The following is a 25,996-nucleotide window of genomic DNA, read 5'->3' on the forward strand; positions in this document are numbered from 1 at the left end:
TCCTGTGCTCTCAGAAACCTGATTTTTCAGCCTTTCCCTCAAATCTGTAAGCAACCCTGATAGCCTTGGAATAAATTGTTTCTTTTGCTTAAGTGAGCCAGAGTTAGTTCTGTTGCTTGCCACCAAAGAACTCTAACTGATTCTCACAATCAAGATCTTTGATACAGTGTTGTATATAATAATGATGTCATAGCTTCCATTCTTATAAAGCCATTGTGAATGATTCTCTTGTAGCTAAAGTGACCATTCTATAGAAGGTCAAAAGTTTGTTTTAATAATGACATCTTTGTTCCAGTAATTCCAGATAGTGAAAATTTCTCAATGGGATAAGAGGTTATTCACTGTCCTGCTGAAGTATCTTAAGTGGAAACAGGCCTTGGGTAAATACTCTTCCTCTAAACAAAGCTTATTGTTCTGGACCCAGGGAAGGAAAGGACAAGAGAAAAAAGAAAAAGGAAAAAAGTTTGGGCTCAGTTTAAACTAGCTCCCATTCAGCTATATCTGCCCTTTACATACAAATTTAATAAAAAGTTGACTTTTTATGTATTTTTTTAAATGCTGGAAATTGCATCCAAATACACATTTTAAGGGGTGACGATTGCAGAGAAAATAGCTTTAGTGATTGAACCCTTTTCTCTCATCAGCCTCTATTTTATTTCTACCCCCATCTCATTGTTACAGTTTTTACTCTTTCTTATTGTTACTGACATTCTCACTATTTCTCATCTTTATTGGCTGTGTTAACGTTATGAGCACTTCCTATGAACCAGGCACAATGATAGATGTTTGACACGTATTACCTCATTTAATCCTTACAGTGCCCTTCAAAGCCAGTATTATTATCCCCATTTTACAGAGGGGAAACTTGAAGCTCAGTGAGGTTAAGTAATAGGGCTAATGTGCAACATGACCAATCACTTATTACCTGTGTGTCCCTATCTGTCCCCAAGTCTTCCTTACACTGTGACCCATTGCCTTAAATTGAAAGTACCTACTTAGTCCAAGGCATTAGTGGAAAGAATATTAAATGTGGCATTGTAGCTCAAAAAAAAAATGACAACTGAACTCATTGCCCATGTCACATTCTATATTCCTGACTAGACTATAAGCTCCTTAAGGGCAAACACTATGTTTTGTCCACCACAATATTACCAGCACATGCCTAGCACAGACGAGGTTCTCAAAAAATGCTTATAGAATCAATGAATATCCTGTAGGGTCCTCAGAATAAGGGACCATTACAAGGTTAGGAGAAAATGTCAAGAAATCCCTTTCTGGGAAATACAAAGTCCAGGTTACCCGTAGCGAATTCAACCAACTTTGAAGTTTGGCCAAGCCTTTAAATAGCATTGGATGATTTCAAACTTGGAATCCTGGGCAGCGATTTCCCTTCCTGAAGAGCTGTTGCATCTTCTATGCATAGTCATGCTTTGGCTTGAGTTTATGAGGAACAGAACTTTCAAAAATCTGATTGGGAAGTATAAGCTAAAAGGCTCAAGTACCAGTCATACTTTTCCCAGGGCCAGTAAGCTCTCAGAGAGCTCAAATCCAGGTATCAAGCCCTCCATCAAGGACTGGGAACATAATATTATTTTATCATTTTCAGAGATAATAACTAGAGATAATTTTTGGTTGACATAAGACTCACAACATATCCTTGGTTGAACTCTTTTCGTGTCTCAGTTCCTCGAATGGAAAACAGTCAAATAAGCACATATACAGTCAAAATCTTCCTCCAGATCTGTGAGGTTCCCTCAGTGGAGTCAGTCTCATTCATTCACTGATATTTAGTTCAGAATTTGACCTTTGGATTCAGATAAACCTGAGATTAGGCTTTGGCTTTGACATGTGTCAGCCATGTGACCTTGAGCAGAACATGGTAGCTCTCAAAGCCTTAGCAGCCTTGTCTCTTGCTGGGAAGATGGTAAATGATAATGTGGTTAATGTGCTTAAACCAGTGCCAGGCACATGCGAGGCAGTCAGTAAATAGTGACTTATAGTGATATTTCTGCTGGCATCACTTGCACATTTCATTCAAAACAGTTGAAAAGTCCAGTGTGTTCCTGGTGTTTTAACTGGCAGGTATGATCTGAAGTCATCCTTCAACTGAGTGGATTACTTTATCAACTTCCAAATTGTAAGCAAAATTAATCTGAACTAAGGCAATGAAGTGATACAGACATACGAATGAAACATCTGTCCTGATCTCTGCCTTGGAAAAATTCAAAACACTATAATTCTATTATTCTTATGAAGATTATTTTAACCATTTACTTTAAAAATCAGCATTGCTATTGCATCTTGACTGTTCTATTGTCCAAACTTTCTGTATCTATTTTAAGACTTAAATATAAAGCATGAAACAGGTTTGATTTTGAACATAGTGAGCAGATGAAACATCATTCCTTTCTTTTTTTTTTTTCTTTTGAGACAGAGTCTGGCTCTGTCCCCCAGGCTGGAGTGCAGTGGCACCATCTCGGCTCACTGCAAGCTCTGCCTCCCGGGTTCACGCCATTCTCCTGCCTCAGCCTCCCGAGTAGCTGGGACTGCAGGCGCCCGCCACCACGCCCTGCTAATTTTTTTGTATTTTTAGTAGAGACAGGGTTTCACGATGTTGGCCAGGATGGTCTCGAACTCCTGACCTTGTGATCCGCCCACCTCGGCCTCCCAAAGTGCTAGGATTACAGGCTTGAGCCACCGCGCCCGGCATCATTCCTTTCTTAAAAGAGATTCTTAGCAGACATTTTAAAATCCCCATCCTGTCTTGTTTTCACTAGTTCACTGGTCAGTACTCCATGGTTTCAAGCCAGATAATTTCAAAGATTCAAGATGTCAGTTACATCGCACTGACTACAGGTAGATCCATTTGAATTAGAAAAATTCTAACACTGACGAGAGAACTCTTTCCTAATGTTAGGTGTGGCTAAGGATCTGTTTGAGCTATCGGAATATGGGCAGTAGTTTATAAGAATCAGAATACAACTTTCTGTGTCCCCTTTCTCTTTGCCAGGGACAGCTGGTATTGATCTAGACAAGCAGCGTGAGCAAAATAACTTTATGTCATTGTAAGCCACTGAGATTTTAGGGCTATTCGTTTCTGCAGCATAGCCTAGCCTTTCCTAACAGATATAGAATAGATATAAATGCAGTTGGCATATATAACAGACATACTCATGGAGCCACACATGGAGTCCTCTCATCTTGGTCTACAATTAATTTCCAGAAGTTAGTGGTTTAGTGGGACAGAGACAAAGCTCAGAACTACAGTCAATATCAGAATAGCTTTAACACACTGGCAGAAAGATTCAGAGGCATCTCTTCTATGTCATCATGAGAGTGAGAAACATGATTCCTAAATCTGTATTCCTGGCTGGAATTCTCATCTGTCAACAGGTGTCATTGTCACCCTGAAGAGAACCAGAGCAGGCTGTCTCTCCCTCATCCTCGCGCACTCTCCTGGTGAGTTGTAGAGCTGGGGCTGACCTCAAACTGAGAACTCCTTGGGATATAGCATGTATCCCAAGTAGCCCTCACTCTAGGGAGGTTTTTTTTTTATCTGTATCTCAAGTCCACATAGAAGAAGCACTCAATGTTGATGCCAATCTTTGGCACGTCATCTATTCCCAAGCCAGCCTCTCCATGAAGGAATCAGTGATCTTCCAAATATTTTCTTTTCATAGCTGAAATGAACGATAAATATTATTTATTATTTTAGTAAGAAACACATGATCTAAATCCCACTAGTAATAAAGATAATGACCATTTGTTGAGGGCTTGCTATTTGGCACTATGACATGTATCATTTTATTTAATCCTCACAACAATTTGATTAGGTAGTATATTATTAGAGTTCTCCAGAGAAACAGACCCAATAGGATATATATAGAGATACATGAGGAGATTTATTATAGAATTGGCTCATGCAGTTACGGAGGATGAGAAGTTCTACAGTATGATGTCTGCAAGCTGGAGAACCAGGAAAGCTGGTGCTATAATTCAGTCTGAGTTTAAAGGCCTGAGAAACGGGAGCAGGAGCTCGTAGTGTAACTCAGAGTGTGAGGCCCAAGGCCAGAGAAGCTGGAGGGTGAAGAGGCTTGCTGGTGTCAGTCTCAGAGTCCAAAATCCTGAGAATCAAGAGCATTAATGTCCAAGGGCAGGAGAAGATGGATGTCCCAGTTTCAGCAGAGAGCAAATTCACCCTTCCTCTGCCCTGTCGTTCTATTCAGATTGGACGATGCCTGCCCACATTGATAAGGGTGAATCTTCTTTCCTCAGTCTACTGATGTAAATGCTGGTCTCTTCCAGAAATATCCTAACAGACACACCCAGAAATAACGTTCTGCCAGCTATTTGGGCATGCCTTAGCCCAGTCAAGTGGATAGATACATCTTCAGTAGGTACCGTCATTTCCTTTTTTACAGATCAAAAAACCAAACCTTAAAGTGGTCAAGTAATCTGCTTAAGGTCAGCCAGCCTAGAAGCAGGAAAAATTATGCAAACTCAAAAACTGTTCTTTGCAAGGAGGCCCACTTTACTCCCCCTCCTGGTCATAGTATTATATCTCAATCTCCACACCGAAGATATAAACCCTGGAGTTTTCCTTGTCTTCATTCTGTTGCCAGTGACTTGATTACATCATTTCTGGTCTGACACCAGTACGGCTCCAGTATGTTCCCGGGGAGAATCGGGCCCCCAACACCTGCTAATTTCTTCCTGCCTTTGCAGAGGAGAGCCTGGGAACTTAACCTAAGAAAAAAACTACACAAAGTGATCCAAGGAGAAAAAAAACCCCTGGGATGAAAAAAAGTTATTTTCCTCTTTAATAATTCTGTGTGACTAGTAACTATGGAAGAGAAAACTGATCTACGGGTTTGTTAGAAACTCTGGGGCCTGAGGCGGAAATAGACACTGTGAGACCAAGAAGGGGGTGGAACCAGAGGCTGCAGCCAGGAAACAAAAGACAGGAAACAGGATTTCTTTTTGCCAATGTCCAAAACAAAGCTGATGAGGAGTTTGGCAGGAAGAGGGACCACCATTTCATACTTTCAGTGGAAAAAGGACTAAATGCTCAAAATTGAAGATATGTGGGAAGGGATGAGTCATGGAGAAACGGTGATACATAATCTTCTCTTTCTGAGAACAGTCACTTAATATTCCTGCTTGGCATTCTTTTATTATTTGACAGCAGTCCTTGTGCCTCTCTATGGGAAGCCAGGAAGGGGCCAGAACCATCTCATGCTGCTTAGTATGGGATGCACAACTGGGAAGCTGCACTCTCTTCTCCTCCCCTCCTTTCCCTCCTTCATGTATTGCTCTTCCCTCTTCCTGGAATGCCTCTCCCACTGTTAGCATAGGTAACTCTTCTTTATTTTAAAGTCTTAGCTTAGATGTCACTTCCTCAAAAGAATGTTCCTTGACCCTTATTCTGTGACAGAGTTGTTAGCTGCCTATCCAGGACCCATTCTCCTCTCTTTCTTTTCTTCTTTTTTTTTTAAACACAGAGTCTCACTCTGTGATGCAGGCTGGAGTGTAGTGGTGCAATCACAGCTCACTGTAGCCTCAAACTCCTGGACTCAAGGAATCCTCCCACCTCAGCTTCCTAAGTGGCTTGGATTACAAGCATGTGCCACCATGCTCAGCTAATTTTTTAAATTATTATTATTAAGTATTATTATTATTATTATTATTATTATTTTGTAGAGATGGGGTTTTGCCATATTGCCCAAGCTGGTCTTGAATGCCTGGGCTCAGGTGATCTGCCTACCTTGGCCTCCCAACGTGTTGAGATTATAGGCATGAGCCACTGCACCTAGCTTTATTTGCATTTATAACCAAGCTTTTGGCTTAATATCTCCCAGGCCTGAAGCATATTGACTTTCTTTCACTGGAGGACACTATCCAAACAAAACATTATCCAAATAAAAAATAGCTTATATTTACTTGTGTGTGTTGGAAAGAGCCATTACTATTGGAAACTATTTAGATTTTGCTTTAAAAAATTTTTTCTGGAAAAATATTTTCAAATAATTTCTTTTGTGGGGAAAATGTCACCTGGATGAAATATTTGTCAAAGTGTGGTTGCACCTGTTCCCACTTATCATTTGATAAACTGGCATAGTCAACACACAGTTGTACAAAGCACACATCATGCAAACCTTAGCTGGTGAGTATAAAAATGACCACTGACCCCTGATTTGCAAGCAGCCCCTGACTTGGTTTGGACCCTCCCAGAAGCAGATCTGGACACAATGATTCAAGTACAAGCCTTTCATTTGGGAAGTGTAGGGACACTGCTTATGGGTTGGGGAGGTGATAGAGGAAAGGAAGACAGCCAAAAAAGGATGTGTTATTCAGCCAGCTACTACAGTAAGTGACGAGAGTCTAACCCCACAGGGACACTCTAAGGAATAGTATCCCACAAGAGGCATAGGGAGCTGGGGTACTTATCCACAAATTTCCATCAGCCTTCAGCTACTCTTAGGGTGTTAATTCCCTGGCAGCCTACAGTCCAGGGCAGAGGGGCCTTCTATGGTTCCCAGAAAATCCCTCATGCACAGAGATGCAGATACTGGCAATTAGACATGTCCAGAGCACAATGAAGCAGTAAGGCCTGATGCGCGCTGACAGCCCTGACCACCGCCCCCTTCAAGCAAAGCTCAGACTTCAATGTCCTATTTCACAGGGGACATAGACGTTTTCAGATAATACAAGGACACATTTTTTTTTAATAGTTAAAAATTAAGTTTCAACATTCCCTTCCACCTAATGCACAAGGTTCTGGGTTCCAGTCTGTGGTAATGATGAAATATATAGATTGCAAAAGGAATCAATTTTTTAAAAGAGCATCAATTGATTTAAAGTATATTGAAGAAAGACTGGGTACGGCAGCTCACACCTGTAATCCCAGCACTTTGGGATTCCCAGCCAAGATGGGCACACCACTTGAGATCAGGAGTTCAAGAGCAGCCTGGCCAATATAGTGAAACCCCGACTCTACTAAAAATACAAAAATTAGCTGGGCGTGGTGGCGTATGCCTGTAATCCTAGCTACTCGGGAGGCAGAAGCAGGAGAATCACTTAAACCTGGGAGGTGGAGGTTGCGGTGAACTGAGATGGTGCCACTGCACTCCAGCCTGGGTGAAAAGGTGAGACTCTGTCTAATAAAATAAAATAAAATAAAAAGTATACTGAAAAAGTAATTGTACGGATAGTAATCAATATGCAAAGGTAATGGGGAAATGACGGGAGCTTGGCAAACACTGATGGATATTTTATAGGTAGTGAAATGGAAGCATAAAGCCAGGCCACCAAGTATCTATGAAGGAATATCTATTGCGTACCCAGCACTCTTCTAGGCATCAAGAAGGATGTAAGAGGCAGAGAAAGGACGAACCCCACATTGAGGTTTTTACCAGTAGCAGTAGTAGTAATGGCTAGCATTTAGTGAGAGCTTTGGTTTACCATCTCCTGACCTGCCTTCCTTAGGAAGCTCTGCTAGCCTTCAAAAATACATGAAATAATAAAGGGTGCTCTATGCAGAATATGAAGGTCAGACTTACTAGGACAATTTCATTAAAACTTCAGAGGGAAAAGCAGCAGCATGGCAGCATTAGCATAGACAGAACTGTGCCAGACTGGCAGTGGTCAGAGCCAGAGAACAAGGAAGACACAGCCTGAGGTTTTTCCTCCATGGACCCATCTCCTGCTCCACTCAAGCTACAGAGCAGGACTCAGCATCTGGGAGCAGGCAGGATAAAGAAAGAGGAATCAAGCTGCTGCTGAATGTTGCCAAGCTACTCCCAAAATGTGCTACCTTGAGAGGCTGTCTTATTGTGTGAGAAGACATAAAATCCAGATGGCAATTTCTGGATTCTCAACTTTCTATGCAGAAGTCATATTTTTCCAATACATCCTAATTCTATTTACTGTGTGCGTGATGGCCAAATGTCATTAACAATGGCCAGGCATGAAAATAAAGAAAGTAATTAGGCTAGGAAATAGCTCAGCAGCTGCATCAGCTATGTGTTCTTGGAGTGGAGGTGCGGTGGTCAGGAACCATTACTGGGCTGCATTTAAGTGTTGTATGGCATCTGGGGACCAGTCACATATGTAAGCACAAATCTAGACTGACGGCAACATCACATTCAATCAAGGCCCAGTCTTACCAGAGGAGCCACAGACCTGTTACAGATAATGCCTGAAGGATCGACTCAGAAAACAAATAGGCTCTTATTTGCATTAGAACTTGGATTGGCATGTTGTTTACTTCCCATAGGTGCAAAGAATGCAACTATGGTCTATGCTCACATAGCTCCATGTCCTCTTGTTTTTAAACTGGGTTAGTTGAGCCTGGAAAAACCATCCACGGGGCCAATGATAGATGAGGTGGCTAATCAAGAGTGTACCTCGGAATCAGACACTTGGCCCTGAAAGCTGGCTCTGCCACTCACTCTAGCATAAGATCTTAGGAAATGTGCTTAGTTTCTCAGAGCTTTTCTTCTTCTGTAAAATGGGACAATAGAAATATCCATTTCATTTTGAGAATTAAATGAGACAAACTTTTAGCTTAGTGCCTAACACATGGTAAGTGCTTAAGATATACATGATTATGACTAAATATGACCGATTTTTATGATAGAAATCTTTATTTAGCCTTTGATGGCCTTCTTTGTGAAGAACAGCAAAGGTTATGAAGAGGAATTTGCTCAAAAATGAAGACAGAAGTCGACGAAATCCAATCCTCACTAGAAGATAAGAGAAGAAAGAGGAAGGGCGTATTAGTCAGGGTTCTCCAGAGAAACAGAACAAAAAGGATTCATAGAGATATAAAGGAGATTTACGTTGGGAATTGGCTCATGATGGGGACCATGGAGGGTGAGAGTTTCTATGATAAGCAGTCTGTAAACTGCAGGACCAGGAAAGCTGGTGGTGTAATTCAGTCTGGTCCGCAGGCCTGAGAAACACGGGAACTCATAGTGTAACTCCCTGTCCAAGGCCAAAGGTCTACGTCGGGGTTAGGGCATAGGAAGGGAGGTAGGGAGGTGTAGGTGCTGCTGGTATAAGTCCTAGATTTTGAAGGCTTAAGAACCAGGAGCTCTGATGTCTGAGGACAGGAGCTGATGGATATCCCAGTTCAAGAAGAGAGAGAGAAAATTAGCCCTTCCTCTGATTTTTTGTTCTATCCGCACCCTCAACAGACTGGATGGTTCCTGCCCACACTGGGGAGGGCAGTTTGTTTTACTCAGTCTACTGATTCAAATGCTTGCCTCTTCCAGAAACACCTTCACAGACACACAGAAATAATGTTTTACCAGCGATTTGGGCATCCCTTAGCCTAGTCAAGTTGACCCGTAAAATTAACCATCATAAGGAGAAGAACTAGCTGGCTAACCACGAGGTTCTGAAACACCAAATGGGAATGGAAAACGTCAAAGATAAAGAACTCATCATAAGAATATACTTCTCAGAAATATAATTTAATTTTATGGTGACAGAGCATAAGATTTAAAATAACTTAGTAGGAAACTGCATATGTTCATTCCTAAATAAAAAGAGAAATAAGAAAGAATGTAATTAAAATGCCCACTAGACGTGATAAAGGAGGCCATACTGCTTTTGCCGGTAATCTAGTAGTGTGACTATTAAAATAATAACATCCATGGTGGTATACTGTGGTGGGATAATGGCATTGTTCCCACCGTAGTACAGGCGCCATGGTCTCCCCTGTGCTATGGTGAGGCTTCTCAAAGGTCTCCTGCTTCCACTTTTGCCCCTGCACAAACCATTCTCTGCCTACCAGCCAAAGTTACCTTTTAAAAAAAATACATATCAGCACCTTATCTCTGCAAGAATCACCAAAATCAAAAACTCAAAAAATAATAGATGTTGGCATGGATGCAGTGAACAGGTAACACTTTTACACTGCTGGTGGGAATGTAAATTAGTACAACCACTATGGAAAACAGTGTGGAGATTCCTTAAAGAACTCAAAGTAGAGCTACCATTTAATCCAGCAAATCCCACTACTGGGTATCTACCCAGAGGAAAAGTAGTCATTACACAGAAAAGATACTTGCACACACATGTTTATGGCAGCACAATTTGCAATTGCAAAAATATGGAACCAGCCCAAATGCCCATCAATCGAGTGGATAAAGAAATTGTGGTATGTATACACCATCAAATACTACTCAGCTATAAAAAGGAACAAAATAATGACATTCACAGCAACCTGGATGGAATTGGAGACCATTATTCTAAGTGAAGTAACTCAGGAATGGGAAACCAAATGTCATATGTTCTTGCTCGTAAGTGGGAGCTAAGCTATAAGGATGCAAAGGCATAAGAATGATACAGTGGACTTCGGGGACTCAGGGGAAAGGGTGGGAGAGGGGTGAGGGATAAAAGACTACAAACTGGGTTCAGTGTATACTGCTAGGGTGATGGGTGCATCAAAATCTCACAAATCACCACTAAAGAACTGACTTATATAAACAAACATCACCGTTCCCCAAAAACCTATTGATATTAAAAAAAAAACATATTGGTTGGGGCACAGTGGTTCATGCCTCTAATCCTAGCACTATAGGAGGCCAAGGCAGGAGGATAGCTTGGGCCCAGGATTTCAAGACCAACCTGGGCAACACGGCTAAACCCCATCTCTACAAAAACTACAAACATTTGCACGGCGTGGTAGCGCATGCTTCTAGTCCCAGCTACTCAGGAGGCTGAGGTGGGAGAATGGCTTGAGCCTGGGAGGTCAAGGCTGCAGTGAGCCAAGATCACACCACTGCACTCCAGCCTGGGTGACAGAGTGAGGAAGTCTCAAAAAAAAAAAGAAAAAAGAAAGTATCAAATTATGTTACCACTCTGCTTCAAATCCTGTGGGCTTCCTAGTGGATTTAAAATAAAATCCTAACAACTTAAAGGTCATGGTCTGGCCTCCAGCGACTTCTCTGGCCTCATCTTGCTCCACTACCTTGCTCATGACTCCAGGACAGGCAAAGCTCATTCCCATTGTGGGGGCTGATCCCTCCGCCTGGATGTTCCTGTCCGGATATCTGCATGGCTGGTTTCCTAGCAGCGAAGTCTCCAGTCAGACATCATCTCCTTAAAGAGACCACCCTCAACCACCCAACCAAATGTTAATTCTCCCACCCCATTCTCTCCTGGATTACTTTTTAAAACTTCTCTTCATAGCACTTTAGGCAAAATTGCCTTGTATGTTTATACACTTATCACCTGACTCCCCATGCTAGGAACTAAGCCTCTAGAGAGAGGGAACTTATTCACTAATGAACCTCAGGAACTAGAATGGTACCTGCCACGTAGAAGAGATGTTTGAATAAATAAGTAAATAAATAAATGTATATTTCACTCTCTTACTACTCCTACCCCAGCACCTTCCTGCCTTGGGGGAGTTTGTGATTCAGAGCTAAAAGCAGAAGTTGTCTGAAGCCAGCTTGTCGTTCTCTCTTTCGTGAAGATCTTAACAAGCTAAGGAGCAGATGCTTGGGGATTGAAGCATGCGGGGCCTTATTGTGGTTAGTTGAGAAGAGGAGGAACAGGATTTCTTCAAGCAGTGGGAGATCTGCAGGTTGGTGAACGATGGGTCCTACAGATACCTCCTTATAGATCCCTGAGGTCATGTGGGATCTGGGGAGTTGCAAATGGAGGAGGAACAGAGAGATTCAAGGTGGGCTAAGGAAGGCAGACACCAGGCATGGGAGCCAGGTATGAAAGTCCTGCACCCTGAGAGGTGCAGGACTTTATCCATTTCTTGGTCTACCCAAGCTCCCACTTATGAGGAGCTAAGTCAGGTTTCAGGTGCTCACCTGACAAGGTGAGCCTGGACAAGGCCCATGCACTAGTCCCCTGAGTCAACTATAGTGGAGCCCCCAGTGTCTGGGCAGCCTGGGAAACCTGGAGGGTAGAGGGTTTGGAATAATAACTGAGATGGAGTTTCCTGAAGCCTGATAGAACAGGGGCTGGGAGCTGGACTTCATATCCTTTTTTAAAAGTAATGAAGTCATGGGACATTTCAGACACCTTTGAACTTGGGAAAGAGTACACATCTGCTGCTCAATACCCAGCCCAAGAATACTACACTTATAGCAGGTTTCATTGATAAGAACTTAGAATGCCAGGCCTGGACTGGGCACTCCACAACTTACCCCATTAAATCTTAAAACAATGCTATGAGAGAGGTGCTATCTCTCATCTATCTCTCTATCTCTCTATCTATCTATCATCTATCTATCTATCATCTATCAGAGTTGGCAGCTGAGGCCCAGAGATGCTTGATTACTAGATCTCCAGGTCCACACAGGGTGAGAGGCAGTAGTGGGGGGCTCCACTTTGGAGGCCTTGGAGGCCAATCCCCTTGAGACCCGTACCTCTACTCTTCCCCACTCTGCCTGTAACGTTTGTGAAGAACTCCTGGTCAAAAGCCAATCCCCAGACTAGCTCTTTCTGCATCAGCTTTGTCCTGTAGCTGGAAACAAGCAAGGGCTGCCTGCCTGCAAAGAGAACAATCACAGCCATCCACTCTCCAGGTTGAGCACAATGTTCTGTCCCACAAAGCTGCAGGATGAGAGAAGGGTGTATTGCTCCCCTCCAGTTTGGAACTGGGATCATTTTCACCCTCAAGAGGTTCAAGACAAAAGCATGCAGGTAGGCTAAGCCGACTCTTATGTTCTCCCCTCTCCCCAGCACCTGCTGGAGGCAGCAAGGGGACACAGACATTGCCTGATTTTATCCATTTCTTTGTCTACCCATTGCATGACATTAAGTGTTGTTTTCCTACCTCAAAGACACAAAGATCTCTTCCTAGAGTACTAACAGGTAACATGGCCAAATATTACGCAGAAAAAAATGTGTAATCAACTGCTCCCTCCTGGTGGGGAAGAGCAGCCTATTTTGCAGTAGATCGCTTGCCTTCCCATCTGCTCTTCCCCTTGTAAGCACCCCCTGGTGCATTCCTCCTACCCAAGGTTATTCCTGGGATTGAGGAAAGGACCAGGAAAATGAGTTCATATGGGAGGATTTGCGATTTCATCATCTCATTCTTGAGAAGTGAGGGCAGGATTGGGAGGGGGTTGAGGAACATCATTTAAAAATAGGAGTCTAGAGAAGATTGTGTTCTAGATAAAGGAATGACTCCGAGGGTGGAAGTTGAGGCTACAAAGACAGGGCAGGAACACAGCTGTGATCCCTTCAAATTACAATGTAAGTCTCTTGCTTGGGACTTAACCCTGAGGAACCCATTTGGCTGTTGGGACTTTCAGTGTCTCAGATTTTTCAAGTCTGACCAGCAAATCTTAGATGAGCCTCACTACAAGTGTGCTATATGCCCCACCCTCTCTCTGCCTGCCTTGCCACAATTCCATGCCCTATCAGTTTTCATTCCTGAGACCAGGCCCGTGCCCAGGGCCAGTGTGGGGCATGTAAAGGGAGGCCCAGAAGGGGTATTTGGCTGCACTTCCAGGACAGAGGGGGCCTCAGACTCAGACGATTGGTGACTCAGGATATTTGCACATTCTCACCAGGCTCAGTGAGCAGGGAAGTTGGCATTCTCAGCAATTGGGCACTTTCACGCTGGAAGACCAAGAAATGTCTGTTCAGATATCCTCCCCTAAGGAGCTGGGGAGGGGTGGGGTGTGTAGCTGACTTGATAGCCACTCTGGACCTGCCACGTTGTTTATGCCCAGGCTCTGCTTCCTAGAGCTGCTCCCAGCCAATGACTAAACACGGTGGGGTTCTAGTGCAGGCCCCTCTAACCATGGCTTGAGCACTCTCCATTAGCTTGGCTGAAACTTTCTTAGAACTGCACCAGAGTCTGAAATTCTTCCTAATGAATCCTCTTCTCAGCCTCCTTAACCAGATACCAGTTCTGCAGAGCAGTCTGAAGGCTCTCCCTGTCTAATCTTGCTCCTTCTCCTTTCTGCAGATAAATCTCTTGCGCATCATCACCCTTGGCATCTGTTTCTTAGAGGACCCCAACTAGCACAGGAATGGTTGGAGAAAACAGACAGAATGATAGGGCTTGGGAACTGCCTCACTCACTACCAGGGAGGCAAAGAGGACACCATCCTAAGTAGACTGTGGGACACAAGTGGCACAAGGTGGCAGCCTAATTGCTGAAGCTGTGCTGGTGGTGGCCTGGGGACGCATACTGGTGGAAGGGAACAGCCTTGCAGGTGGGACAGATCAGGCACTTGAAAGATATTCAGGGAGGCAGTGTCTACAGGGACAGAAGAGTTAGCTATTTTTTTGGCTAAATTTTCTTGAAGCCCACCAGAGGGAGGTTTTTGTTTTTGTTTTGTTCTGTTTTGTTTTTTGAGATGGAGTCTTACTCTGTTGCCAGGCTGGAGTGCAGTGGCGCGATCTCTGCTCACTGCAAGCTCCGCCTCCCGGGTTCAAGCAATTCTCGTGCCTCAGCCTCCTGAGTAGCTGGGACTACAGGCATGCACCAACATGCCCAGCTAATTTTTGTATTTTTAGTAGAGATGGGGTTTCACCATGTTGGCCAGCATGGTCTCGATCTCCTGACCTCATGATCTGCCTGCCTCGGCCTCCCAAAGTGCTGGGATTACAGGTGTGAGCCACCTCCACCGGCTGAAACTGAGGCTCTTTAACAAACAGTTATACAAACAGTTAAAGGCTAAGTGTGAAAACCAGAGGGCTTATTTGGAAGTTTGCCAAGAGGCCTTTACTTCCTGTAGTGGAAAGGCTAACAGAGCTGAGAAACAGCTGCAGGACTTGATTGTTAGAGGTGTAGAGTTCCAAAGACATTCAAATGCTCACTAGACTAGTCTGTTTTACTCAAGTCAAGATCCTAATTGGAAAACCTGGCCCCTGCCATATGGGGACATCTAGGTGGATGCTCTGGGCTTCTTATTAGTAATATCCAAGGGGATGAACCTCCTCATCCGCACCCCCATGAGGTGGTTCTGCACCTTAGAGATTGCAGAGGTAACCCAAGTTAGTACTTCCCCATGCTGACTGATGCTAAAGAGACCTCTCCCCTACAAAGCACAGGTTCTCTGGTCCCTCAGGAACTGCCTTCACTTTCCAATACCTAGGATTACATTTCAGGATGTGCTGAGCCTGATAAGGGAGAAAAGAGACTATACAATGATTAATAAGAATGAGCTAGCATGAATCAAGAGGAGAAAAGGAAGGATCTCAAGCATTAGATTTGAGAGTTCTTGATCAAGGAGTAATAACATAGGACTGAATAAGCAAGAATTCATGGACTTGGGGGCACTTTCTTGGGCCATGGGATTTAACACCTGGTTAAAGATCCCCAGAGTTAGGGGCAAACTTGCTGCTAGGTAGCTATGGTAGGCAGCCTCAAACATAATGGTCCCAATGACCTCGCTTCCTAATATTCATGCCCTTGTTTAATCCCTTCCCACTGAATGTAGGCTGAATTTGTGGATTCATTTCTAATAACTAGAATACAGCAGAAATGATAGGATGTCATTTCCATGATTACATTGTTGAAATTTTAGGTGTATGCTCCCTTTCCCTTTAGCCTCTTTATTCAGCCCAGCCACCAAGTAAAGAAGTCCAGGCTACCTTTCTGGAGAAGCCACATGGAGAAGAGAGGTCCTGGAGGTTGGGAGGCCACATGGAGAACTGAGGCATCCCAGCTGACAGCCAGCACCAACTGCCAGCCACGTGAGCATGCCTTATTGGAAATAGACCCTACAGCCCCAATCAAAGCTTCAGATGATATCTTGACTGACACCTTGACTACAACCTCATGAGTCCCTGAGCCAGAACCATCCAGCTAAACCACTCCCAATCTGACCCACAGAAACTCTGAGATAATGTATGTTTGTTGTTTTAAGCCACTAAGTTATGGAAAACAATAACTTAGCACAGCAATCAACAACAAATTCAATAGCTCCTAGAAGCCCAGAGAAAGCAATGGTCCATGCTGAACAACATAGAAATGCCTGATTTACCCCTGAAAGATAGTAGAGAAAGAAATAAAGAAGTTGAAGGAAGTGAGAAAGCTGGAATGGATACATTATGTGAGGCCAGAGGATCATGTTCTATGAGAGGCCTCAGAGCACACACCATCAGCCGAGGCTATCGGGGGTACCATCACCATGAAGAAGTCCAGTGGTAGTTCTCCTCTCCAGGCCAGAGAGGTGGTCACAGGGCTGGGCTGGTTAGTATCCACAAGGATGTCTCCTCATTCTCAAGTAACAGAGGCCAGGTATATTAAGCATCAGAAGCCAGCTCTGGTAGCTTTTACCATAATGACTGGCAAGTTTGAAGGGGCAGCTAAGAGAGCTTCATGGAGTTGTGGCAGTGACTGATAGAGCATGGCACTCCTAGGAGCAAGATAGATGGGCAGCCTACAAGGTGATGCTTAACCTCTGTAACTCCCCCAATCCCCGAAAAAAGCAAGAGTGAAGGAGCAGGAGACTGAGGGAAATTACCCCAATATGAAGTCATGGGGCCGGGCGCAGTGGCTCACGCCTGCAATCCCAGCACTTTGGGAGACCGAGGTGGGCGGATCACCTGAGGTCAGGAGTTCAAGACTGGCCTGGCCAACATGGCTAAATCCTATCTCTACCAAAAATATAAAAAATTAGCCGGGCGTGGTGGCATGCACCCGTAATCCCAGCTACTCGGGAGGCTGAGGCAGGAGAATCACTCGAACCCAGGAGGCGGAGGTTGCAGTGAGCCAAGATCCTGCGACTGCACTCCGGCCCGGGCGACAGAGCAACACTGTATCTCAATAAATAAATAAATAAATCTGGACTCTCACTCAGTTCCTGAACCACTGTCAGTTTTCAGATCCAGAACCAGTTGACTGAAGGGGTGAATTAGTCCTTAAAAGAAAGGATCTGGAAAGGCTATGGAAGATATATAATAGAATATTTACTTAGGTTATTGTACACTAAGAAAAGGGGATACCCACATATTTAAAACACTTCTAGATAGATCTGAAGTGACGTTGATGCCCAGAGACCCAAAGGATGAGCACGGTCCCCTTGTTAAAGAGGGGGCTTACAAATATTAGGATATGAATGGACTCATGGCTAAAATCTAGTTCATGGATGGTCTCCTGGATCTGTTAAACCACGATATGATCATTTCCCCAGTCCCTGAGTGTAAAATTGGGATTGATAAGCTTAGCAGTTGGTATGGCATCCACATTGGCTCCTTGACCTGTAAGGTAAGAATGATGGTAGTAGAGACGGTCAAGTGGAATCCTCTGAAGCTACCTGCTCCTTCCTGGCTAAGACAGTGAATAAAAAATACTATGTCCTAGAAGGATGGAGACAATTAGCATCACCATTAAAAACCTAAGGGATGCATTGCTGATGGTCCCTCTCATATCTTTATTTAATTTGCCAGTCAGGACCCTGCAGGGAACAGATGGATCCTGGAGAATGACTGCAGACGACTGCAAGCTCAACCAAGTCATAGCCCTTATCATAGCTGCTGTGCTGGAGGTGGGATTTCTGCTAGAGGGGATTAATAAGCTCTAAAGTACATATAAGATATGTGGCCATTGATTCAGTAAATGTGTTATTTTCTATTCTGATTAGAAAAGAGGATCAGAAACAATTCACTTTATCATGAAACTGGCATTACTTATGTATAATTTTGCCTCTGTGCTCTCTTAACTCTCTGCCCTCTGTCATGATACAGTCCTAAAGACCTGAACTAACCGGACAGCCCACAAAACATCACACCAATGCATTACGCTGATGGATGGTGTCATGCTGATCCAACAGGATGAGCAAGAGGTGGCTAAACACTGGAAGCCTAGGTGAGACAAGTGTACCCTCAGCGTGTGAGATGGATGCTGCGAAGATTCAGGGACCTGCCACTTTAGTGAAGTTTGTAGCGGTCCAGTGTTCAGGGGCTTAACAGAATATCCCCTCTAAGACAAAAGAAACATTGCTGTAAGCCCCAGTGAAAGACTCATGTTGAAGTCCCGGGATTCCAGAGCAAGGCCATGCCATCCACAGCAGACAAGTATCTGCCACTAGAGAAACAACCCATAGTGTGTTCCTGGGCCCTAGCAGAGATAGATCACTTGGCCATTGGGTACAAAGTGATCATGTATCTGAAACTGCCTATTATGAGCTGGTTTTGTTGGATCAAGTCATAAGCTGGGTGAGCCCAGCAGCACCACATTGTAAGATGGAAATGATACATTTATAATCAAGCTGCATGAACAGGTAGTCCAGACCCCAGGTCACCTGTCACAGTTGCACAAGTGTTTCTCCCCCAACTGGTACCTATGCCATGTTGGGAGTTCTTCTTATTCCCCAACTTTTAAGTTCAAGGGTACTTGTGCAGGATGTTCAGGTTTGTTACATAGGTAAATGTGTGCCATGGGCCGGAGGAGGAGAAAGAAGCCCTAGCTTGATTTATGAATGGCTTGGGTTGTTAGACAGGTGCAACGCAAAAGGTTATGGCAGCTGCACTCCAGCTACATTCAGGAGTCATCTTGAAACACAGTGGATGGAGATGGAAAATCTTCCCAATGGATGGAGCAGAAAGTGATGCATGTGCTCACCTACTTTGTGTGATTTGAGATGAGACTATAGAGATTTATGGGCAGAGGTCAATGGCCTGCTCATCAGATTAGTGGTCTGGGAGACAAGGAGGTCCGGGGCAGGCACATATGGGAATGGGTACAAAGTGAGGATTTTTGTATCACATTTTAATGCCTGCCAGAAAGCATCCACCATGGAAGAGGTACTCAACAACCAAGTAGACAAGTAATTCAGCAGGCCGATGTCATGTGCATGGTGGGCACAGGCATGGAGTGGCCTTGGTAGCAGAGAGGGTGCCTATACATGTATGGGCCAAACAACATGGATCCCCACCTACCGTGGCTGATCTAGCTACTGCTACCTTTGAATGTTCAACTTGGAAGCAACATAGACCAGCCCTGAGATCCATGGCATAGATACCAGTTGGGGGAGAAACACTTGTGCAACTGTGACAGGTGACCTGGGGTCTGGACTACTTGTTCATGCAGCTTGATTATAAATGTATCATTTCCATCTTACAATGCGGTGCTGCTGGGCTCACCCAGTTTATGACTTGATCCAACAAAACCAGCTCATAATAGGCAGTTTCAGATACATGATCACTTTGCAACCAATGGCCAAGTGATCTGTCTCTGCTAGGGCTGTATAGTCCCCCCTGCCAAAATTCATACATTGAAGTCCTAACCCCTAGTACTTCAGAATGTGACCGCATTTGGAGATGGGGTCTTTAAAGGACATTAAGTTAAAATCAGGTCATTAGGGTTGGCTCTAATCCAACATGACTAGAGTCCTTATAAGAAAAATTGGACACAGACACATACAAAGAGAAGACAATGTGAAGACACAAGGAGAAGATACCCGTTTACAAGCCAAGGAGAGAAGCCTAGAACAGATACTTCCTCCATGGCTCTGTGAAACTTGCTACACCTTCATCTTGGACTTCTAGCCTCCAGAACTGTGAGACAGTAAGTTTCTGTTGTTTAAGCCACCCAGTCTGTGCTACTTTGTTATGGCAGCCCCAGGAAACTAATATAGCCCCCAATGTAGCATTATTCCTGAAGGAAACCAACCGGCTACTTGGTGACAAATTGGCAACATTGAGCTCTTTCTGTCTTGGAAGGGCTATTAGTTCAACCTCATAGAGGGAATTGTTCAGGATATGGATTTGCCTTTCCCTCTGAGGAAGCCTTAGTCAGCACCACTACTCAAGGGCTTAAGGAATAAATGATCCACAGTTGTTGTCCTACCCAACATAGCATCTAACCAGGGGTCCCTTCACAGCAAAAGAAGTGCAGATGTGGGCCCATTAACATGGGATCCACTGGTTATATCACCCAGAAGCACACCATCTAGATGCAATGGGCCTTGCAGTGTGTGGAAATGGCTTTCTACAGGCACAGCTGAAGGATGGGTGCCATGCTTCAGGATCTGTCATAGGCATTAAATCAGAGATCTCAATGTCACTGTGTCCCCAGTAGGATTAATACATTGATCAGGAAACCAAGGAATGGAAGCAGGAGTGTCCCCACTTACCACTACTCCTAATGACCCATTGAGAGACTTGGTATTTCCTGTCCCCACAACTCTAGGCTCTGCAGGGTTGAAGATCATGGTTCTCAGAGAGGGTGCACTCTTGCCAGATGACACAGCAAGGGTCCCACTGAACTACAAGCTATGGCTGCTGCCAGGGAACTTTGGACTCTGTGTGTCTAGGAGCCAGTAGGCAAGGAGTTGCCATCTTGGCAGAGGTAATTGATCCTGATCAGCAAAAGCATATAGGGCTGCCTGTACACAATGGAAGTATGAGGGCATGCATATGGAACCCAGGTGACATGTAGATAGGTACAGCAACCCCAGTTGAGAAGGCTGAGACTCAGGCCCCTCAAGAATGAGGGTTTACGTCACATCACTAGGTAAGCCATAAAGACCTGCAGGGGTGATAACAGGGTGAGGGGAATTTTAAATGGCTAGCAAGAGGGAGAGGATCAGCATCACCTGCAGCACTGAGAAGCTGCATCTATTGAAGCTATAGAAGCTGTAGTCAGTTTTCATCTCCTTCTAATTTCCCCACCAGGAAGAGAAACTCATGAAAACTCCAGAGGAGCTGCTTCCTGACTTTATATGGAGAAGTGGGTCTGTGAGGACTAGAGATGGACTGTGGAAGCCATAGGAATGCAGCACTCAGGTCTTGCTTCAAGAAAGAACCTGCTGGAAGGATTGCAGTTAGCAGACGGTCTCCAGATTCAGTATCTTTGAGATCGACCTCAGTGTTCATGCTAGGGCAGCATTCTCCCCAAGCTGTTCCCAGCCAATGATAGTTTGGCAGAAGTACTAGAGCCAAGCCATTTCTGGCCAACATGGACAACTTTGTGGGCAAGCTTTGTGCTGGGGCCCCAGTTGGGCTTGACAAGATGTTCTCAGAACCGCTCTACAGCCTGAAGCTCTTCCTACCAAGCCCTCCTTTCTTCTCCCTCTCCTTTCAGAGACATCAAAGCTACAATGCAGTCTGAAGGCTCTTCCTAACCACTGCTTCTCCCTTTCCACCTTATCTTTCAAGGCCAGGAAATCCAATAAATCTCTGGTGGTTTTAATGCCATCTTGGGGCCTGAATTGACATGCTAGCACTCCTCATCAGAACAGGAAAAGCCCTTGGAACCTGCATGGCCTTGAAGGTGAGAATTGAAAGAGAGGGTTGGAATTGTAATTCCTAAAAAACAAACATGAGTTTTTAATTTTCTGTTGCTACACTGGAAAGGAATGGGCACTCCAAAACTCAGAGAAAAGAGGAAGTGAGAGTGGAGTCCTCAGTCCTCTTAATTGGTTTCTTTTAATGTCTTGGATCCCTGGATGGTGGGCATTCTTGGATTCAGTCCTTGGACACTTCTATTCCTTTTTTTTTCTTTTCTTTCCTTTTTTTTTTTTTTTTTTCTTTTTTTTGAGACAGAGTCTTGGTCTATTGACCAGGCTAGAGTACAGTGGTGCGATCTTGGCTCACTGCAACCTCCACCTCCTCGGTTCAAGCAATTCTCCTGCCTCAGCCTCCCAAGTAGCTGGGACTACAGGCATCCACCACCACATCCGGCTAATTTTTGTATTTTCAGTAGAGGTGCGGTTTCACCATGTTGGCCAGGCTGGTCTCAAACTCCTGACCTCAAATGATCCACCCACCTCAGCCTCCCAAAGGTTGGGATTACAGACGTGAGCCACTGCTCCTGGCCCACTTTTATTCCTCATTAAGCTAACTTTCTAGTGGATCTTGTGGAGTCTTGTGGCTTAAAATAACATTTATATGCTGATGACTCTCAAATTTGTATGTCGGGTCATCAAAATGAAAAATTCTTATGCTTCCAAGGACGATTAAGAAAGGGAAAAGAAAATCCACAGAATAGGACAAAATATTTGTGAGTCATATATCAGACAGGGACTTATACCCAGAGTATATAAAGAACTTCTCAGTTCAAGAATAAAAAGATAAACAGCCCAGTGAAAAAAATAGGCAACAAATTTGAATAGACATTTTTTCCAAAGCAGATATAAAAGTAGCCGATAAGCACATGAAAAATATTCAATATCATTAGTCATCAGAGAAATGCAAATCAAAACTACAATGAGATACCACTTCACCCTCACTAGGATGGCTATAATAAAAAAAAAGACAGACAATAACAAGGATTGCTGAATATCTGGAGAAATTGGAACTTTCATACATTGCTGGTGAGAATGTAAAATGTACAGCTGTTTTAGAAAACAGTTTGGCAGTTCCTGAAAATGTTAAAAATAAAGTTATCCTATGACTCAGCATTCCGCTTCTAAGTATACCCGAGAGAACTGAAAACACATGTTCACACAAAAACTTATACATGAATGTGCATAGCAACATTATTCCTAACAGCCCAAAGTGGAAACAACCCAAATGCCCATTGACTGATGAATGGACAAACTAAACATGGCTAATCTATACAATAGAATATTATTCAGCCATAAAAAGGAATGAAGCACTGATACTCATAAGTGTACCTTGAAAACATTATGCACAGTGAAAGAAGCCAGAAACAAAAGTCCACACATTTTATGATTCCATTTTTATAAAATGTTCATAATAGGCAAATCAGTAGGGGAGAAAGCAGTTTCATGGTGTCAAGGGCTTAAGGGGAGAGAGGACTGGGGAATGACTAATGGGTATGGGATTCCTTTTTTGGGGTGATGAAATGTTCTGAAATCAGACAGTGGTGATTGTTGCACCAACCATCCTGTGACTATACTGAAACCTACCACTCTGTACATTTTAGAAAGAAGGATTTATGGTATGTGAATTATTTCTCAACAAAATTTTTTTTTTTTTTTTTTTTTTTGAGACGGAGTCTCGCTCTGTCGCCCAGGCTGGAGTGCAGTGGCGCAATCTCGGCTCACTGCAAGCTCCGCCTCCCGGGTTCACGCCATTCTCCTGCCTCAGCCTCTCCGAGTAGCTGGGACTACAGGTGCCCGCCACTACGCCCGGCTAATTTTTTTGTATTTTTAGTAGAGATGGGGTTTCACCACGGTCTCAATCTCCTGACCTCATGATCCACCCGCCTCGGCCTCCCAAAGTGCTGGGATTACAAGCGTGAGCCACCGCACCCGGCGTTATTCCTCTTCTTGAGATATACTGTATGCAATTTTAAAGCTATCTTTGGAGACAGGGTCTCACTCTGTCGCCAAGGCTGGAGTGCTGTGGCATGGCCACAGCTCACTACAGCCTTGACCTCCTGCGCTCAAGCGAGCCTTCCACCCCACCTCAGCTTCTCAGATAGCTAGGTCTACAGGCACGTGCCACCACGCCTGGCTAATTTTTTTGCTTTTTGTAGAGGCGAGGTTTTGCCATGTTGTCCAGGCTGGTCTCAAACTCCTAGGCTCAAGCAATCCACCCATCTCAGCCTCCCAAAGTGCTGGGATCACAGGCGTGAGCCCTCCAGCCTAAAGCTATCTTAGATTTTGACATGATATGGAATATAATAAAATAAATTTTAAAACAATTTTTTTTAAATGTCCACAGTGTCTGGCCTTCTGGAATGGCTGTTTGATCTCTGGCCACCATGGAGTAGGAGAAAGACACTTTGCATGTTCCTGGCTGACAGTGCTGAGGAGATATGGGTTATTCTCATCTCAAGAGTTCCTGGGAGAATTCTTCTGAAGATGTAGAAATTCTCCCAGGGGGCAAGTATGGTGGCTTTTGCTTGTAATCCCAGCTGCTTAGGGGACTGAGGTGAAAGGATTGCTTGAACCCAGGAATTCAAGGCTACAGTAAGCTATGCCTAAACCACTGCACTCCAGTCTGGGTGACAGAGAAAGACCCTATCTCTAAAAAGAAAAGAAAAGAAAAGAAAAGAAATCTCCCAGGGATCATCAGCTGTAGAGAAAGAAGAGAAGAAAAGATACCCTCTTGAGGACCTCATGGTCAAAGAATACTGAAAAACAGCGCCTTGCGGGAGGAAAGTGCATCTTCTTACCCTGCGAGATGTTGTTGGGCCAAAGTTGAAAGGAGAGCTTTAAAACTTGCCTGCCCTAAAGGGCACAGAGGCGGCTTCTGGGTTAACCGCCTGGGTGCCAGCAAACTCAGGAACAGAGTGGCATTGTCTGGCCAGCTGGGTTCCTGGAGAATGCCTCTGTACTGGCTCCCCGCAGGGGAGGAAGGCTCCTGGGGACTGGCAGCAAAGCCTGTCCTGAAACACTTCCCAGATCTGCAGACTGTGCCTCTCCTCTCCCCTGGAGGTCAGACCCTGCCTCTGACCTTTGGGATCCAAGTTTCCAAACTCTCTGCTCACACAGTCCCTGCCCCAAGACTGCCCAGAAGAGTACAAAAGCCAGCCAGGCACAGTGGCTCATGCCTGTAATCCCAGCACTTTGGGAGGCCAAGGCAGGCGGATCACTTGAGGCCAGGAGTTCGAGACCAGCCTGGCCAACATGGCAAAACCCTGTCTCTACTAAAAATACAAAAATTAGCTGGGCATAGTGGTGCATACCTGTAGTCATAGCTATTTGGGAGGCTGAGGCTGGAGGATCACTTAAACCTGGGAGGCAGAGGTTGCAGTGAGCTGAGATGGCACCACTGCACTCCAGCCTGTATGACAGAGCAAGACTCTGTCTCAAAAAAAAAAAAAAAAAGTACAAAAGCCAAGCAAACCTACAAGCAGTGGCAGAAGCTTCTCCAAGGAGAAGGTTGCTAACTCCAACTAGCCCGTTCGCCAAAGAACTGCGCAGTGTCTTCACATACTCCATTTCAACTCTCAAAGCTGGGTCATAGTCAAGGTGAGGATCCCTGGTGTTTTTCCATCACAATTTCTTGGCCTCAGACTCCACATGGCTTCAGATTACATCACTTTTCTAATTTCTTTGCCTCTTTTGTGTTATGTTGGCCAACAACACTTCTCTCGGCTGCTGAGGACCGTCTAGTTGAGTCAGGGAAAAAAAATCTAGGGTCTGCAAGACAGAAATTCAAGCATAATTGTTCTGGAGTAGTAGTCACACGGTGTGTCAGAATCACATACGGCAGCAGCTCTAAAACTTGACTGTGTTCAAGAGCCGCTGAGGGACCTGTGGCAAAAGTCACCTGTTAACAAGGAAGCCATTGGCCAGGTACAGTGACTCACGCCTGTAATCTCAACACTTTGGGAGGCCGAGGCGGGTGGATCACGAGGTCAGGAGTTCGAGACCAGCCTAGCCAATGTGGTGAAACCCCGTTTCTACTAAAAATACAAAAAAAATTAGCCAGGCATGGTGGCAGGCGCCTGAAATCCCAGCTACTCTGGAGGCTGAGCCAGGAGAATCGCTTGAACCCGGGAGGTGGAGGTTGTGGTGAGCCAAGAACATGCCATTGCACTCCAGCCTGGGTGACAAGAGTGAAACTCCGTCCATCCACACCCTAGATAGAGCTGTCTATATAGTGGGTCTGGGGTATGGCCAAGGGACCTACGTTTTTAACAAGTGCCTCAGGGGTTTGGAGGCAGCCGGTCAGGGGACCACCCCATGAGCTGGTTAATAATGCAGGTGTTTGGGGCTGGCCACACACCTACTGATTCAGAATTGGCAGCCCTGTGTGTGTCATATTCCCCCAGAAAAACCCAACACACAGCTGAGTTTGGGACCCACTGCTGCAGAAATTATCTCATTCCAGAAAAAGTAAGCCAGGCTCATACTTTTAAGGTCCCCTTTCTCTCTGGCCTCTTATAACTGCCCGAAAATCAAGGCACATTATTGCTGGAACAGAAACTGAAGGAAAACTTGCACGTGCCCCAGCAGCTGAGATCCTTAAACAAAAAGGACTACAGAAATGACAAGCATGGTTGTAAGAATTGTATGCAGCTTTTCTTTCTTTTCCTGGGTGTGGTAGGAATCTCCAAGGTGAATGTGGCCTCCTGGAGCTACCCACGTGGCTGGAAGACTGTCCCGCTCTGTGCTATTTGGGAGTAAGCAAGGCAACCGCA

The 25,996-nt window shown here is 44.6% G+C and overlaps 1 long non-coding RNA gene across 1 annotated transcript; it reads left to right on the top strand.

Moving 5' to 3' along the window:
- Window positions 1–246: 246 nt before the first annotated feature.
- LOC134737108 (uncharacterized) lies at window positions 247–15,561 on the top strand. The gene is made up of 4 exons (XR_010121696.1): window positions 247–380; window positions 3,394–3,459; window positions 4,306–4,393; window positions 15,539–15,561. It is a non-coding gene; the product is annotated as an uncharacterized lncRNA (long non-coding RNA).
- Window positions 15,562–25,996: the final 10,435 nt, after the last annotated feature.

This window comes from Symphalangus syndactylus, chromosome 7, assembly GCF_028878055.3.
Source record: "Symphalangus syndactylus isolate Jambi chromosome 7, NHGRI_mSymSyn1-v2.1_pri, whole genome shotgun sequence".
Lineage (NCBI taxonomy): Eukaryota > Metazoa > Chordata > Mammalia > Primates > Hylobatidae > Symphalangus > Symphalangus syndactylus.